Below are 18,549 nucleotides of genomic sequence, written 5' to 3' on the forward strand. Positions count from 1 at the left end.
CAATCTTGCAAATGTGATAAATGCAAGAGGTTACTGGATCTTTGAAAATACAAAGATATAAATCTAGGAGGACTTTGTTTGCTTTCTTTTATCTTGCAAACCCCAACTATCTTCAGGCACCTTCCTTGTAATTTTTTTTTTTCTAAGTCTCCCTCATCTGTATTCTGGAGGACCCAGCCTCTTTAGAGTGAAGGGCTTGATTTTTATCTCTGTGTAAACTGCTGGTTTCCTGAGACATCTGGGAAAGCAAAACAATGGTGCCAAATTATTCAGGTCATTATTTGCAAAGGCTGGATTGCTGCAACTGCCCCATTCATTTGAGTTAGTGCTTCTGAGTTACTCATCAAATGTGTAAAACAGCCTGGATCCATTAAGCCGATCACCCCTGGCTCCGCAAACAGGATATTTAAAAATAAACTAAAATGGCAAGTGTCAAGATGACTTCATAAGAAAAATAAAACAAAGCAGTGAAACATAACTGAATGGGATCAAATGAAGAGGATGGTACATCTAGTACTATAGCATGTAAATTCCATTATCTACAGAACTTTAATTAGTCAGTGATTTTTTTTAAGGAGAAGTTGGATCCAGTGGATAAAGGGTTATTATTGCATTAATGTTGATAAAGTGGCGCCCTGGAACCTGTCTGGAGAAGTGGCCTGCATTTGTTTAAATAATGGAGATAAGGTAATAAAATGCTTTGGGAGATGGGAGAACATTCTGAAGCTTTACAGGGAAGGCATAGTGCTGTGCAGAGGCACAAATTTCTACACTTCCACCACTAAGAGTAGCAGGGGCCCAAACTTGTCTCAGTTGAGAGCCAGATGGGCAACTTGGTGAACCAAGGCCTGAGATGCTGCAAATGGGCTAAACTCTCTGTTTATTTACACTGCAGATCTCTCGCAATTTGTAGAAAAGGGAGCATGTTAGAGCTACTTCATCTTTATTAAAGGAGTGAAGCCCAATGGGAATGAAAGATTCTAGGATGTGATAAGCTGTCTGAGAAATCTGGGGCAAAAGGGAGCATTGCTCACCCTCTGTATAATAACTTCACCAGCTACCTATAGGCCACACGCTGAGCACCCCATGTTTGGTACACGAATTGTAGCAGCAAGGAGGGTGTGGTGGAAAGGAAGAAATGCAAAGAGAAATGGGGCACTGGAGAGAGAATCAATTCATAAATATTGAATGCTTTGAATGAAAAACTGCTTTAGGGTAGGATGCCAAATTCTCCATTATGTCTTGTGTCCAATGAAATGCGTGACTTGGAAATGGGATAAAAAGAGTGGCTCCTCTATTTTATGTGTTTATAATATATCCATCACTGTAATGTCTTGGTACCAATGATGTTTTCTATGTTTTACAGAGCCGAAGGCTCTAACTTCAGAGCTACGTTCATAGAATCATAGAATATCAGGGTTGGAAGGGACCTCAGGAGGTCATCAAGTCCAACCCCCTGCTCAAAGCAGGACCAATCCCTAACTAAATCGTCCCAGCCAGGGCTTTGTCAACCTGACCTTAAAAACTTCTAAGGAAGGAGATTCCACCACCTCCCTAGGTAACGCATTCCAGTGTTTCACCACCCTCCTAGTGAAAAAAGTTTTTCCTAATATCCAACCTAAACCTCCCCCACTACAACGTGAGACCATTACTCCTTGTTCTGTCATCAGCTACCACTGAGAACAGTCTAGATCCATCCTCCTTGGAACCCCCTTTCAGGTAGTTGAAAGCAGCTATCAAATCCCCCCTCATTCTTCTCTTCCGCAGACTAAACAATCCCAGTTCCCTCAGCCTCTCCTCATAAGTCATGTGTTCCAGTCCCCTAATCATTTTTGTTGCCCTCCGCTGGCCTCTTTCCAATTTTTCCACATCCTTCTTGTAGTGTGGGGCCCAAAACTGGACACAGTACTCCAGATGAGGCCTCACCAATGTCGAATAGAGGGGAACGATCACGTCCCTCGATCTGTTGACAAATGGAAGATGTTCAATGGGTATTGAACCACTTATTGTGCCTGTGTATCTCAAAACAGCCATTCCACTTGAGTAAAACAATCCTTCTGATACTAGTAAAAGTGTTGGGTGAGTCCTGAACTAATTGCCACAAATTAACTGCCTGAGGTTACCCTAACTATAAGGCTAAGTCCACTGAAGCTGGTATAGAGAGATGTCCATTACAGATACTGCTAATGCTGGATGGGCAGGGAGTAGGTTTTACAAAAGAATCATAGGACTGGAAGGCATGTCAAGAGATCATCTAGTCCAGTTCCCTGCACTCATGGCAGGACAAGTATTATCTTGACCATCCCTGACAGGTATTTGTCAATCATTGTCATGTTCCTATTACGCCTCTGGAGTTTAGGGCAGTAACGAAACTCCTCCACTCCTGTCTGTTTCTGGCACATCTTTCAGTGGTTCCCCAACTGTACCCCAGGTTTTTCAGGTCAACTTCCACAGCTCTTTGCTATGTTGTTTTTGGGCAGCCTCATTTTCGCTTGCCTTCAGGTGTCTCACTTATTGCTACTCTGGTGATGGAATCAGTTTCCATCTGAAGCACATGACAGATCCATCTCCAATGCCGTCTGGCTGCACTGTGTCAATAGATCTTGGTTTGAGATTGTTCTGGGCCAAAAGATACAGGGGATTTTTCTGAGGCAGGTTGTATGGTATTTGTCTAACCTGCTCTTAAATCTCCAACTATGGGGATTCCAAAACCTCCCTAGGCAATTTATTCCAGTGCTTATCCACCCTGACAATTAGGAAGTTTTTTCTAATGTCCAATCTAAACCGCTGTTGTTGCAACCGAAGCCCATTGCTTCTTGTCCTATCCTCAGAGGTTGAAGAGAACAATTTTTCTCCTTCCTCCTTGTAACAACCTTTTGTGTACTTGAAAACTATCATGTCCCCTCTCTGTCTTCTCTTCTCCTGACTAAACTCAGTTTTTTTCAATCTTCCCTCCTGGGTCATGTTTTCTATACCTTTAATAATTTCTGTTGCTCTTCTCTGGACTTTCTCCAATTTGTCCACATCTTTCCTGAAATGTGGCACCCAAAACTGGACACGATACCCCCTAGTTGAGGCCTAATCAATGGGGAGTAGAGTGGAAGAATTACTTCAGGTCATGCTCAACACTCCTGCTAATATATCCCAGAACAATGGTTGCTTTTTTGCTGTTGACTGACTCATTTTAGTTTGTGATCCACTATGACCCCCAGATCTCTGTCTGCAATACTTCCTAGACAGTCATTTCACATTTTGTATGATTGTAACTGATTGTTCTTTTCTTAGTAGAGTACTTTGCATTTGTCCTTATTGAATTTCATCCAATTTGCTTCAGCTCATTTTGAACTTTAATCCTAAGCACTTGCAACCCCTCCCAGCTTGGTATTGTACACAAACTTTGTAAGTGTCCTCTCTACGCCATTATCTAAATCACTGATGAAGATATTGAACAGAACTGGACACAGAATTGATCTCTACAGGATCCTACTTGATATGCCCTTCCAGTTTGACTGTGAACCACTGACTACTCTCTGGGAACTGTTTTCAAACCAGTTTATAGTACACACCTCATAGTAGCTCCATCTAGGTTGTATTTCTCTAGTTTGTTTATGAGAAGGTCACATGATACAGTGTCAAAAGCATTACTGAAGTCAAGATATACCACATCTACTGCTTTCCCGCCTATCCATAGAGCTTCTTACCCTGTCAGAGAAAACTATTAAATTTGACACAATTTGTTCCTGACAAATCCATGCTGATGGTTACTTATCACCTTATTATCTTCTAGGTGTTTGCAAGTTGATTGCTTAATTATTTGGTCAATTATCTTTTTGGGTTTTGAAGTTAAACTGACTGGTGTATAATTTCCTGCGTTGTCCTTATTTCCCGTTTTTATAGATTTGCACTATATTTGCCCTTATCCAGTCCTCTGGAATCTCTCCTATCTTCCATGACTTCTTGAAGATAATCACTAATAGCTCAGATATCTCCTCAGTCAGCATCTTGAGTATTCTAGGATGTATATTGTCAGGCTCTGGTGACTTGAAGACATCTAACTTGTCTAAGTAATTTTTAACTTTTCCCCCTAAATTAGCCTCCGATCTTACCTCATTTTCACTGGCATTCACTATGTTAGATGTCCAATCACTACTAACCTCTTTGGTAAAAACCAAACCAAAATAGTCATTTAGCACTTCTGCCATTTCCACATTTTCTGTTATTGTTTTCTCCCCTCCACTGAGTATCATATTTGAGAAAGTCAGTGTACTGTTTGAGGCAACAGGGACTCCGGCTATAGCTAGGCAAGACTGGCTTTCCCGTAATGGATGGAGTACCTTAAATGCTGGACAAATTGGGAGGGCCTTGTGGCATGACTGGCAGAAGTAGCACCACTAGTAAAAACATTGCATTGTGTTATACTCCAAAGTGTGCTGTGTGCCAAGTTGAGTGGGTAGTTGAAAGATGTGAGGGAGACCATGATAAAAATAATCAGTTTAATCAGAGCCTCCTCAAGTCTGCAACACAGACTATTTTGTGAGCTGGGTTCTGAGACTTCTGCAAACGATAAAGATCATCTTCTCCTCAGTGCAGTCTCAGTAAGGGCACATCACTGGCACACATCTGCAAGCCCAAGACTCAAGTTCTTGATTTCCTTCAGCACAGCACTCACAAGAAAGCAGCTGAATACCTGGCCCTTCTAGAAGATACTGAATTAATGGTCAAAGTAGCATTTTGTTGATGTATTTGGCCACCTGAATACCTTGACCGTACAGCTGCTAGGCCAGAAAAAGAAAATCTGTGACCTTGTCGAGAAGTTACATCCAGCTTATTCTGAAAAGCTTCTATTTCTCTCTCATTCTGAGCTTTGGGAAGCTTTTGTGCTTTGCTCAACTCTGCAGCCACTGGTGAGCACTGGAGGCAGATGATTTGATCAGTCATGGCATGACAAGCTTCCTTCAACAGCTAAGAGACAACTTCAGCATCTGATTTGGAGAGTTTTTTTTTCTTTTTTTTCCCCATGCCAAAGAATGTAATTGGCTTCATAGGTGATCATTTCTCCATACCACCTAAGGGAGACTTTGCATCTCATGCCTGTGAGGTTCTCCCCATAAGAGACATGGCCATGCTACAGCTGGAACTAGTTGACTTGCAGACCTCTGATGTGGTGAAGAGTGAATTCAAGAACACAGAAATCCAGACGTTATCTGGATATAGAAAAGTATCCAAACATCAAACTCTCCTTCCTGGTGCTCCCAATGTTCGGATCAATATATTCATGTGTGATAACTGAAGGGGGGGATGTGGTAGCTCCCTTATAGACACCCGGCCAGCCAGTTAGCTGTAAAATCCCTCTTGGTGTTTGTTCTCTGCTTGCTTTACCTGTAAAGGGTTAACAAGCCCACAGGTAACAGAAAAGGAGTGGGCACCTGACCAAAAGAGCCAATGGGAAGGCAGAACTTTTTAAAATTAGGAAAGAAACTCTCCCTCTGTCTGCTGTTCTCTGGAGAAGGAGACACGGAGCAGCAATGCTATAAGCAGAAATGCTGTGTAAGGCTTGAACCAGGTATGAAAATTCATCAGATCATACCTAGAATTAACTTATTATCCCCCAAATATGTAAGTAAATAAGGAATGTTTAGATGCAATCAGGTTTATTTCTTTATTTGGCTTGTGGCTCTACTCTGTGCTAACCCCAGATGCTTTTGTTTGCTTGTAACCTTTAAGCTGAACCCCCAAGAAAGCTATTTTGGGCGCTTAATTTTTGGAATTGCTCTTTTAAAATCGAGCAAAAGCCTAAGTTCCAGATGTATTTTCTTCCTTTTAGTTTTTAATAAAATTTACCTTTATTAATAGGATTGGATTTTTGGTGTCCTAAGAGGTTTGTGCATGTTGGGTTAGCTGGTAGGAACAGCTAATTTTCTTTGTTTTCTTTCTCGGCTATTCCCCGGAGGGGAGGGGTGAAAGGGCTTGAGTGTACCCCACAGGGAGGAATTCCCAAGTGCTCCTTCCTGGGCCCAAAGGGGTTTTTTTGCATTTGTGTGGTGGCAGCGTTTACCAAGCCAAGGTCAGAAAAGCTGTAACCTTAGGAGTTTAATACAAGCCTGGAGTGGCAAGTATTAATTTTTAATTAATTAATTAATTTAATTTTAATTAATAATTAATTAATTAAGGGCCCCCACCTTCTGTACTCAAAGTGACAGAGCGGGGATTCAGCCTTGACAACATGCAAATCCCAATTTGCAATTATGAAAGTCATGTAGAATGATGCTCAAACATGCTGACGAACAAGCCTCCGGAGAGCTGCCTTTGTATAGCAGTCACTGCACTGAAGCCAGACTTTAACAAGCTAGCACAGAGCAAAAAAGTGCCACTTTGCTTACTAGTAACAAGAGGTAAATAATATTACAGACAAGGACTTTCTCTCTATTAGCTGCCACTCCTCTAGTAAATTAGCTGGAAGAATTAAGCTTGTATTTAATATATTAAATGGCAGAGAACTCCTTATTCAGTCACAAAATTTGAAAAAGTCAAACAAAAATGATGTGGTGAGGAGGGTTTAATGTCAGATTGGAGACGATGCAGCAGTAAGGAAGAGCATAGAATGAAAGTACTGAACATTTCCACTTCAGCGGGATACAGAACTTCAACACCCAAAGGTGGTCTGTCAGCATGGTCAGTGACTGAACAAAATTTCAGTGTGAAACTGCAGCTAAAAATATCACTTCCCTCAGTCCAAATACCTAGTTATCTGAGGGTATCTGATATCCTGCAGGCCATTTAGATAAATGGACTTCACCTGTGTTTTAATTCAGAAACTTTTCATGTACATGTAAACATATTGGAGCTAGACTGATACAGTTCAACCCACAGTGGTAAACTTTTTTTTAATCAGGTGCTTAATCAGATGCTTATGCAACATAAAGCGATCAGTAATTGACATGCTTTAATTAAAAAGCAAACACGTGAAGAGCCCTTTGACCCCAGGAAGTGCCCTTTGGCCAACCAAGATTTGGACATTTGCTTTAGCCAGCCCACCAGAAAATGTAGTTGAATACGACTGTACTTTCAGAAGTGTCTTTCATCTGCTCAGTTTCCATAGGCAAAGGCGTATCTCTTCAGCACATATTGAACTCAGAAGACATTGACAGACTGCAGCCATGAGAATAGATGTTTGCCTTTTAGGTCATTCTTGTCTATGGCATGTGGCCAGTCAGCTTGAACAGAGGATATACTAGGTTGCTTTTGAGGCAGATAGGTTCAAAGTATTCTGCATTATGTGACAAACTGCTAAAAAAAAAAGGAAAAAAAAGATATGGAAAGAAGAGTCCTTCAGCTGTAGGAAACTTTGATCACTCAAATATAAAATGTATTTTTACAGTACAGATTTAAAAAAAAGTCTGTTCATGATATTTATATTTCTATGTTTGTTTATAAGTACTCAGTTTAGCAGACAGGAAGGACGGTCTTGTGGATCAAGAACTGAACTAGAATTCTGGATTCAATTCCCAGCTATGGTTTAGACTACTTGTGTGATCTTAAAGAAATCATAAAGACCTTGTCTACATGGGAAAGCTTCTCCCCTCCTCCACCATTTAGTTTTTTTTCAAGATGAATTGCCCTGTGTCTACACATACAAGTTCTATTTTTTAATTATCTGGCATCCTAGCCTACATTAATTAATCTGCTTTTGAAGTGTAATTATCCTGTTCAGGAAAGAGGGTGGGCTTTTTTGCAGGGGGGTGTGGGGTGGGAGATAAGGTTTGTGTGGTTGCATCTGTATTTTGAATTAACTATTTTTCTTCTAGCAGTCATCCACTGCTTCCTCACACTGCATTGCTTCACAGCTGGATCAGTCACATTAATATTGGTGAACCTTCCGAGGTGATCAACCAGGTTTTGCACCATAATGGAGAAATCCCACTCTCTGTTTGGTATGGGGGCAAAGAATAATCACATGGATCTCATGAATGGCTTCTACAATCTGGGAACCCCAACTATGCAAATCCATAAATTATCTACTGTGCATTGCCAACCTTTATGACTTGGCCCACAACACCCGCTCAATAACAGTACAGATGTCCATGACAGCAGCCTTATCAGATCTACCAACATCAAAATGCCACTGGGGGGTGGTGAACTTCCAGATGGCATGGCCAACCTGCTTTTTCATGCTGAGGGGACTCTCATGTTGTTCCATCTCCACAGTTCCAGGGTGAGCTCTGCACAGATCTCCAGGAAAGGTGCCTTTTGCCTCCTGAAGTTCTGTTGCCACTGCTAATTATCCCAGATCTGCCTCACTATCCTGTCCCACCAGTTGGTGCTCATTGGCCAGTTCCAGAAGCATTTCACTCAGCGAAGCAATTCCAGGAAAATATCCTGTAGAAGTGACTGCTTGATTTCCTCCTCCTTCTCCTCTCCCTGTATCACTGTGGCATTGCTGTGCCTGTCTCCTAACCCATCCAAAGCCAACCAGCTGCATGACCACCAATCTATGTGGAGCATCCTGTTCATATTAATGGCTATCAGGATTGTGGCACCCAGCAGTGTTTCCTCTATGCTAGCTAAGAGCAGTTTGAAAATGGGACTGGGCTTGTGAAAACCAGATGAATTATAGGATACCAGGATAGAATCAGGGGAGTTTGTTAGTTTGATCCCAAGTCCCAGAATTCCAGTAGGTTCTGGTAGGCATCCCACAATGTACCTCAGAAAATTCCAGAATGCATAGAATGGTGGAACATGGTGCCATGAGCTATCTGTCCAGAATCCTGTGTTTATTTAAAAAAAAAATGCAAAGCTGGCTGGATGCAGTGATTCACAAGGTAAGCATATTAAGCTGGCAGAAGCAAAGTGGTGTGCATGTTTTCTTTCAGCAGTTATTCTCCTTTCGTTATAGCAGAAAAACACATTTTGAAAACCATTCATTTCTCTGTACTGTACCTAAGTACCCCATCTGTAAAGAGGCATATTAGTGCTTCCAGTCTCTCGCCCCTTGTCTACTTAGACTTTTAAGCTCTGTGGGGCAGGAACTGTCTCATGTGTGTGTATAGCATGCCAAGCACAGTGGGGCCCTGATCTTGGTTAGAGCATCCAGGTGTACTGTAATACAAATAAATGGGATTATGTCACAAGAAATCATTATAGTAAATTAAAACTATTTTTCAAAGCAAACGTTGGAAGTCGAACATCATCCCAAATGTATGATGGATGCTTACTACTTCTGAAGTACATAATTGAAGGATTTTGGTGAAGAATTAGTTTTAAAAGTATGGCTTTACTTTGAAAGGTGACACTGTAAAATGGCACCATCTTACTCCACAGATATGTTTAGTGAATTCATAGTCACTAAAGTCAGTAAAATAAACCTATACTGTTTTCTACTGCTTTTAGTTCAGCAGAGCCCACACAGCTATGAGAGCTATATTAATTCTGTCCCTTCTCATGCATCAGCTATGGAAGTGTTTACTAAATTCCAATCAGTTCTACCTGGATAAACCCGTTGAATGCGTAGAGGTCAGGGAGGTCATAATCTCAAAACAATGGGGTTGCACAAGTGTAACTGAGGACCTACTTTGGTCCCCAGAATCTGTATTACAGCTGATTATGTGTGAGAAGAAAAGAACAGAGGGACCGATCCTGCAATTTGCATCTCAAAGGTGGACTCCTGGACCAATGTAGAACCTCATTAACTTCAGTTTTGCACAATCAGGGCAATTCTCTCTGTCAGAGTTCAGACTGGGTTTGCAGGGCTGGCAATTAGGGGGGAAAAAATCTTGTAAACTGAACGAATTCTTTGTGGAGTCAGTAACAGACAAATATGGAGCCCTAAGAAGCTGTTTTAACACAGCGACTTTTAAGTAGAACCAAATGAGGAAAGATTCTGCTATAGGGTTTAGGGGCATGGGAAGGGACTTGCTTTGACAGATTTGAGATATCTTTCCTGGATATCTGGTTGGTGAATCTTGCCCATATGCTCAGGGTTCAGCTGATGGCCATATTTGGGGTCGGGAATATTCCTCCAGGGCAGATTGGAAGAGGCCCTGAGGGTTTTTCGCCTTCTTCTATAGCATGGGGCCCGGGTCACTTGCTGGGGGATTCTCTGCACCTTGAAGTCTTTAAACCATGATTTGAGGACTTCAATAGCTCAGACATAGGTGAGAGGTTTATCGAAGGAGTGAGTGGGTGAGATTCTGTGGCCTGCATTGTGCAGGAGGTCAGACTAGATGACCATAATGGTCCCTTCTGACCTTAATATCTATGAATATTTTATATATTGTGGAATTTTAGAAATACTTGCCTTCCACTCCTCAGAATCTGTAAAAAGAAAAGGAGGACTTGTGGCACCTTAGAGACGAACCAATTTATTTGAGTATAAGCTTTCGTGAGCTACAGCTCACTTCATCATATGCATTCAGTGGAAAATACAGTGGGGAGATTTATATACACAGAGAACATGAAACAATGGGTGTTACCATACACACTGTAAGGAGAGGGATCTGGTAAGGAGAGCTATTACCAGCAGGAGAGCGGGGGGGGGGGGTAATACCTTGATTATCACTACAAAAGGTTCCCTCTTCCCCCCACCTCACCCCTCTCCCCCCGCCCCGCTCTCCTGCTGGTAATAGCTCACCTTACCTGATCACTCTCCTTACAGTGTGTTTGGTAACACCCATTGTTTCATGTTCTCTGTGTATATAAATCTCCCCATTGTATTTTCTACTGAATGCATCTGATGAAGTGAGCTGTAGCTCATGAAAGCTTATGCTCAAATAAATTTGTTAGTCTCTAAGGTGCCACAAGTCCTCCTTTCCTTTTTGTGGATACAGACTAACGTGGCTGCTACTCTGAAACCTGTCAGAATCTGTGTAGGTCTACAAGGGAATGTGGAATTTCTGCTATGTATGTGTGTGTATATATAATATAGCTAGTACTCTCCTAAGATTATGCTTAAATATCAGAGACAAGGATTGCAATTATATATAGGTTCTGCACAGAGGGGCAAGGAGAGGGAGGGGTGTTCTGAGTCCAGTCCACTCTTGCACACATCTGGAGCAGATGGTAAAAACTGGCCATTTCATCCAGATGAAAAACGCTATGTACATGTAAGATTAATAGCATTTGTTAGGCTGTATGCTGCTTACTTTTGAAAATTCCTTTATTTTAAGCCCATTGATGCATTGAGTTGAGGGGTCTGGTGGTCAGAGCAGTTACTCATAAAAACCCAGAACAGTGGGTAGCTAATGAGAGTAGCTGCTGTGCACGCTGGACCACTGCAGGCATTTCCTTGTGTCAAGATTAGAGGACAGGGAAGAAAAATAGTGGTTTTTTTTTAAAAAGAAATATTCACTGTCTTTATCATAGCCTATGCACTCAAAACTTTACCAGCAGGGAGAAGACAGCAGCAATAAATCTTTTAGCATCAGTAACTATTGCTATGGTAATATATTAAAAGGGAGTAGGTAAACAGCAGTTTATTACACTCATTGCTTTAGTCAGTGAAAGACACACATGTTACTGAGATAAATGGTGGTGTGGTTGGAGTTCCTGGGTTCTGTTTGTATATCCACTTGCTATTTGAATTTGGACAAGCCACTAACCTCAGTGCCTTAATCTTATCCATCTAAAAAATTGAGTTACTTTTGTACCCATAACACCAGTTGTGTAAGATTTCATTTGTGTTGGCAAAACACTTGGAGATCATTAGATAAGTGGTGCTGTAGAGGCAATCCATGGGCAGTCTGGTCTCAGATAGGAGGTGAGGGGATGGAGCATGCTCATTTCAGATGGAATCTTCAGAGAACTTTGTTGCTAAATTCCTACAAGTGTCTACTTAGGATGTGCAAACTACAACTTTTCAGAGGTTTACAATTTAGCCAGATTTGGACATTTTTTTCACAGGGCAGCAAAAGATATCCCTGACACCAAGGTGACCTACCTTAAAATTTCAAGTCCCCTTCTCCAAAGCATGGAATTTTACAGCATTTTAAATGAAATGGTTGTAAGAATTATTTTAACATGGGCAAAACAACATATTTTTCCCTAATCTCATTCTCAGAAATGGCTACTTCATTTTAGCAGCCTGAGGCAGACAGTTAGCATGGAAAATTTCAATCCGAACAGTTTAAATTTGGCACAGTAATAAGCAACTGAAAACAGGGTATTATGAAATGTGTTGGGCAACATTAACTATAGGCGATACTACCAACAGCATGCATGTGTGTGTGTATATATGTAAATAAAATTTATTTATTTTAGTGTCTTGATCATTCATCTTAACTTGGTCCAGCATAATAATTCTTAGAGCAAAATGGGTGCGAGTATTGTACATCCTTGAAAGTTTCTGCATGTACTTTCTCCGCTAGGGAAATTCCCAGTTAGCGAGATCTGCTGGGTTGACAGCCTGTTTTGCATCAGTGGAACAACTCAAAGGGGATATAGCCAACCCAAGAATTGGGCCTTAAGAATCCAAGATGCTTTTATCAGCCTTGTCTCCAAATGACCTTAGCCAAAATGAATGACTTTGTTCAGCCAAAGGTTGAGTCCACCAGAAGAGGACTTTGCCTGGCAGCCAGCCAGTCAGTAGGTTAATGTGATCTTGTGCTCCCAGTACAGTTGTGTTGTGGAGGAGACAAATAGCTTCTCTTCAGCTAAATTCAGAGGTCGTAGGCGACACTATATTTTAAGAAAATAATTACTCAACTCCTCGTGGCTTTAAATTGTCATGTTGTTGATTTTGTTGTTGAGCATGATGCTTTGCTAATGGTTGAATAGGCAAAAACATCCACACTCATTAAGGAAGTTTTACATGCAGAGAGTTTTTTTCATCAACAGTGCCAACTGATCAGTAATTGATGTGCTTATTTTGAAATACCAACTCTCTTGTCCATCTTGCCAGTAACGCCACATGTTGTGTGTTGCTTGACTTCTTTCAGTGTTTTCGTGCAGAAGTTATTGTGCAAGCTGCTGCCATCTTTGTTTTCTGTGAAAAAACTTAAGCCTTGAATTCAGCAATTCTTAGGTTGAATTATTCAGACAGTAGAACCTCAGAATTATGAACTGAATGGTCAACCACACACCGCATTTGAAACCGGAATTACGCAATCAGGCAGCAGCAGAGACCAAAAATAAATAAATAAAGAATTTTAAAAGGTACAGTACTATGCTAAAGGTAAACTACTAAAAGAAAAGTTTTAAAAAATTTGCCAAGGTAAGGAAACTGTTTCTATGTTTTTCATTTAAATTAAGATGGTTAAAAGCAGCATTTTTCTTCTGTAGAGTAAAGTTTCAAAGCTGTATATATTAATGTTCAGTTGTAAACTTTTGAAGAACAACAGTAATGTTTTGTTCAGGGTTACAAACGTTTCAGAGTTACGAACAACCTCCATTCCCGAGGTGTTCATAACTCTGAGGTTCTACTCTACAAATAATTCCACTGAAGTGCTATTCAGTATGACTGAGGTTTGCAGAAAGGAAGGATGTTTTCTTTGGCTTAAGCATTGGACTAGGACTTTGGAGTTCTGGGTTTAATCCTCGCTTTGTTACAGACTTCCTGAGTGACCTTGAGCAAGTCACTTAATCTTTGTGCCTCAATTTCCTGCCTGTAAAATGAGCATGATATACCTCCTCCCCTCCATCTTTTCTTTGTCTGTTTAGACTGTAAGCTCTTCAGGGCAGGGACTTTCTCCTGCTATGTGTATGAACAGCGCCATGGAGCCTTGATCTCAATTCTTAGGTGCTTTGGTAATACACTTAACAGTAAGATGAATCAGGCCTTTGATGAGCTGCTGCAAGTCCATTCCTTTTTGTTTTCTAAATGCTTGCCTCTCTGCTATCATTAGAAGAGGTATAACAGATGGGCTGTCAGGTGCATTTGTATTTTAATCTCCCTCTGAAGAGACTCTACGAGCCCTTGAAGTATTCTATTACGCAGATGACTGCAAATGAGGTGTGAACCCACTAATCTGAATATATACTTCACACTGCCCTTTGCATTTTTTTTCCCAGGAGGCAATGATTAAGTAAGGGCTTTTCTGGGATTTTAAACACTGGGATTTTTACTTGGCCTGCTAATGCTGTCAGGTCTAGTTTGCTGCTGAAACAGTTCATGCTTTGATACTGGACAATGCATGAATTTTAAATTGCTTGAAATGTCTAATTGAATTATCCTCAAATTACAAACCCAAATGGGAAAGGCTGTCTCTAGCTCACAGGCTCATTCACTTGGACGTGTGTGCCATACTGCTGCTTTTCTTTTCACTCTCTTTTCGCTTCTGACTATGTTTGTGTTAAATGAAATCTTAAATACTGAAAGCATTTCTGAGTGAGAGGGGTGGGGGTGAAGTGACGCTGAACTACAGTTTAAAGGGAAATGCACTCACAATTGCACTCAAAGTCTTATTACCAGGCACAAAACCTAGTTTGTCATACTTATATCAGGTAATGTGAAAGCAAACCAGCCAGCTCCTTTTTACAATTAGCCTTCCTTTCTCTAGACAGGTCACAGACAATATATTATATATACAGACATTCATAAACACCCTTTATCCAGTCCACTAAAGGTGTGTAGGTTAAAGAAACTAATAGACCACAAAGGTGTGGCATGTGTCAGTCATAACAGGACTGGTATATTCTAGCACTATTATTCATACACAGCAATAGAAGCTAAAAGTCTGACTCAGTTTCCATTTTAAATTGCTAATGGAGGGGGAAATGAATCCTAGATATGAGTATGACCCTGTCCCCCCTGCACACTGGCTGCACTGCCAGGAGTTCTCACTAGAAACTTTTGACACGATAAAAATGTCAGTCAGGGGTAATATACATATGCTATATTTGTATATTGGCAAAAGCCCTAGTATAAACAGTTATACCAACAAAATGCTTTTGCTGAGAGAGCTTATTTCAGACAGAGAACTGGTATAAGCTTTACAGCCAAAGCACATTTGTGTTGTCAGAAGCTGCGTCTACATTAGGAGGTTGGCTGGCATAGCTATACCAGGAAACCTTTTCTAGTGTAGACTAGAACTAAGATGCATTTCACTCCAGTGCTACACTTTTCATACTGCCTCCCTCCCACATCTTTGTGTGTTGCTGGCCCTCTCCCCCGTTACACACCTTTTGGCTCCCACGAGCCATAATTTAGCTCTTCACGTAGGAAGTTCCTGCGGCAGTTATGTGGTATATGAATCAGGCAACAGTAAAAGGCTGAGGAGTAAATACTCTGGCACCTTCCCTCCTGAGACTGAGGTCACGTCTACACTACGCAGTTTTGTTGACAAAAGGCAGCTTTCATTGACAAAACAGTGGGGGTGTACATTACCCAGAGTCATAGTCCTTTGTAGGGGGAGGCGATTAATGGTTCTGCACGCTTGCATCACTGCAACTCCCATGGTGGACTTCCCAACTCCAAACTGGTTGGTGACCAGGGCCGGCTCCAGCATTTTTGCTCCCCCAAATGGCAAAAAAACCAAAAACCAAAAACCCTTCCCGCCGAACACAAATTGCCGCCGGCGACTGAAGAAGAGACACCTCCCCGCTGCCGAATTGCCGCCGAGCATGAAACATGCTGTGACGGAGCTGCCGCCGAATTCCTGCTGCCGCCGAGGGCAGATTGCCGCCCCAGAGCCCGATGTCCTGCCGCCCCTTTACGTTTGCCGCCCCAGGCACCTGCTTGGTTTGCTGGTGCCTGGAGCCGGCCCTGTTGGTGACTGATCGGTAGAAGTCTGGAGTTGCCAGCTTCCACACAGCGATTGCCACTCACTTCTCCACCATGAGGGCAGCTCTCATTCTGGTGTCCTTACACAGCAGGGCAGGGGTGAGCTCCACACACAGTTTCAGGAAGGTGGCTTTGCAAATCTGAAAGTTCTGCAGTCACTGCTCATCGTTCTATACCTGCATCACAATGTGAACCACCACTCAGTGCTTGTTTCCCAAGCCCAGTAGTGATGGTCCACCGTGTGCAGCTGCTCCGTGAATGCCAACAGCAATCTTGAATTGTTTCTTTCCATGGCGCACAGCAGGGCAGACACCACAGAGTCACTATCAGATTCGCAGCTCATGAAATACTGCAGGATCAGCTGCGTGGTGTTCATAACACTCATCATGAGACTTCAGACAGAGATGGTGAGTGCACAGTTTACAGGGGATGTTGAAAAGCAGTGTGAAATGTAGTCAGAAGCCCATGGAATGATGAGATGGAGAAAACTGCATTATCGGCTGCTGAGCCCGCCCCTAGGAGGCACTGCGATCCATTCCTACAATGCAGAGTGGCAGATGGTGGCAAGTTGCACGGTGGGATAGCTACTCAATGGTGGACATGCACTGCCATTACAAGGAGTGTTGTGTGGACATGCAAAAACAATTTTATTTACAGTGGTGGATGATCATCGACATAAATTAAGTTGACTTAACTTTGTAGTGTAGACACAGCCTGAGTATGGTACCAGCAGAGAGTTCTCAGCCTCCATGTAAAGACTTGTTCGTTTTCATATGATGGCAGGGCAGTGTCACAAAACCAGACTGATATTACATTAGCAAGAATGAGAGCATGAGTCTGACTTGTAACACTAAAGAGAATCATTAATCTTTATTTCAACCTGTGCTGAGGTCCAGAATAGGAACTTGACATGGTGCTTTATAAGGAGATGGGAGAGGTTTCTAAATTTGACAATGAATGTTACTCTTTAAATATGACACAGAATAGAAAGTTTGTAACACACTAGGATTTTTTTATACTTAGTATTTGTCTTGAATACTGACAGTTAATTAGATTTGGGTCACCTTTAAGGGCAGCTGTTGTATTAGTTTGAAAATTAGATAATTTTTATGGAACAAAAATGGCTATTAAATGCATAGTAGCCATAGAAAGGATATTAAGGTGCCAGATATGATGCTTGTTAAATAAAAGACCAGACGTGTGTATGGGAGAAATATTTTTGGTGGTCAGATGAACATTTAAACTATTAATTCTAGCAATTTATTAATACCATATAATTCTTTTTTTCTAAGACCATGACCCCTGTCCTTTCCAAATGTGACCACTTTAAAGCATCTGCCAGACAAAAAGGAAATTGTAGTTTAAAAAAGTAATTGTACTGGACATCTTCCATTAAAATACTGGGGTCCTCAGCAGAACTTGTCTCCAAATGAAACCACTGAAATGCACTTGATCATGATTATGCAGAGAACCAAAATCACATAATACACTGCAACACCATTCATCATAACTCTCTCTCTTTCTCTCTCTGTCTCTGAACAACATTAAAACCTAGTGTCATAAATATAAAGGGAAGGGTAAACCCCTTTGAAATCCCTCCTGGCCAGGGGAAAGCTCCTCTCACCTGTAAAGGGTTAAGAAGCTAAAGGTAACCTCGCTGGCACCTGACCACAATGACCAATGAGGAGACAAGATACTTTCAAAAGCTGGGAGGAGGGAGAGAAACAAAGGGTCTGTGTCTGTCTGTATGCTGGGTCTTTGCCGGGGATAGACCAGGAATGGAGTCTTAGAACTTTTAGTAAGTAATCTAGCTTGGTACGTGTTAGATTATGGTTTCTTTAAATGGCTGAGAAAAGAACTGTGCTGAATAGAATAACTATTTCTGTCTGTGTATCTTTTTTGTAACTTAAGGTTTTGCCTAGAGGGGTTCTCTAAGTTTTGAATCTAATTACCCTGTAAGGTATCCACCATCCTGATTTTACAGGGGGGATTTCTTTATTTCTATTTACTTCTATTTTTTATTAAAAGTCTTCTTGTAAGAAAACTGAATGCTTTTTCATTGTTCTCAGATCCAAGGGTTTGGGTCTGTGGTCACCTATGCAAATTGGTGAGGCTTTTTATCCAACATTTCCCAGGAAAGGGGGGGTGCAAGTGTTGGGAGGATTGTTCATTGTTCTTAAGATCCAAGGGTCTGGGTCTGTAGTCACCTAGGCAAATTGGTGAGCCTTTTTACCAAACCTTGTCCAGGAAGTGGGGTGCAAGGTTTTGGGAAGTATTTTGGGGGGAAAGACGCGTCCAAACAGCTCTTCCCCAGTAACCAGTATTAGTTTGGTGGTGGTAGCGGCCAGTCCAAGGACAACGGGGGGGAATATTTTGTACCTTGGGGAAGTTTTGACCTAAGCTGGTAAAGATAAGCTTAGGAGGTTTTTCATGCAGGTCCCCACATCTGTACCCTAGAGTTCAGAGTGGGGGAGGAACCTTGACACCTAGTAACCTAGTTACTCCATTGGTATCACACAGAAAGCTTGATTCCCAGTGACAGGCCTATAGAGTTAGGCACACCACAAGTCTTTCTGGAGATATTTTGACTTGCCATTTCCTTTATTATTTATGAATGCTTTCAATTGTGCTCAGAAACTTTGTTTATACTTTGTTACAAGTATTGAGTCAAATTCTCCTAGAAGGAAAACAAATTGAGCAACTTAGTATCTTACATGCTGTAGTAATCTAAGCATATTTATACTATATATTGTCTTACTCTAGTCTACTAGGAATTTTATTAGAAGACTGAAATTTTCACTCCTTTGATTAAATGATCATTTCGCTCACACATTTGA

The sequence above is a fragment of the Lepidochelys kempii genome, chromosome 6, assembly GCF_965140285.1.
Source record: "Lepidochelys kempii isolate rLepKem1 chromosome 6, rLepKem1.hap1, whole genome shotgun sequence".
Taxonomy (NCBI): domain Eukaryota; kingdom Metazoa; phylum Chordata; order Testudines; family Cheloniidae; genus Lepidochelys; species Lepidochelys kempii.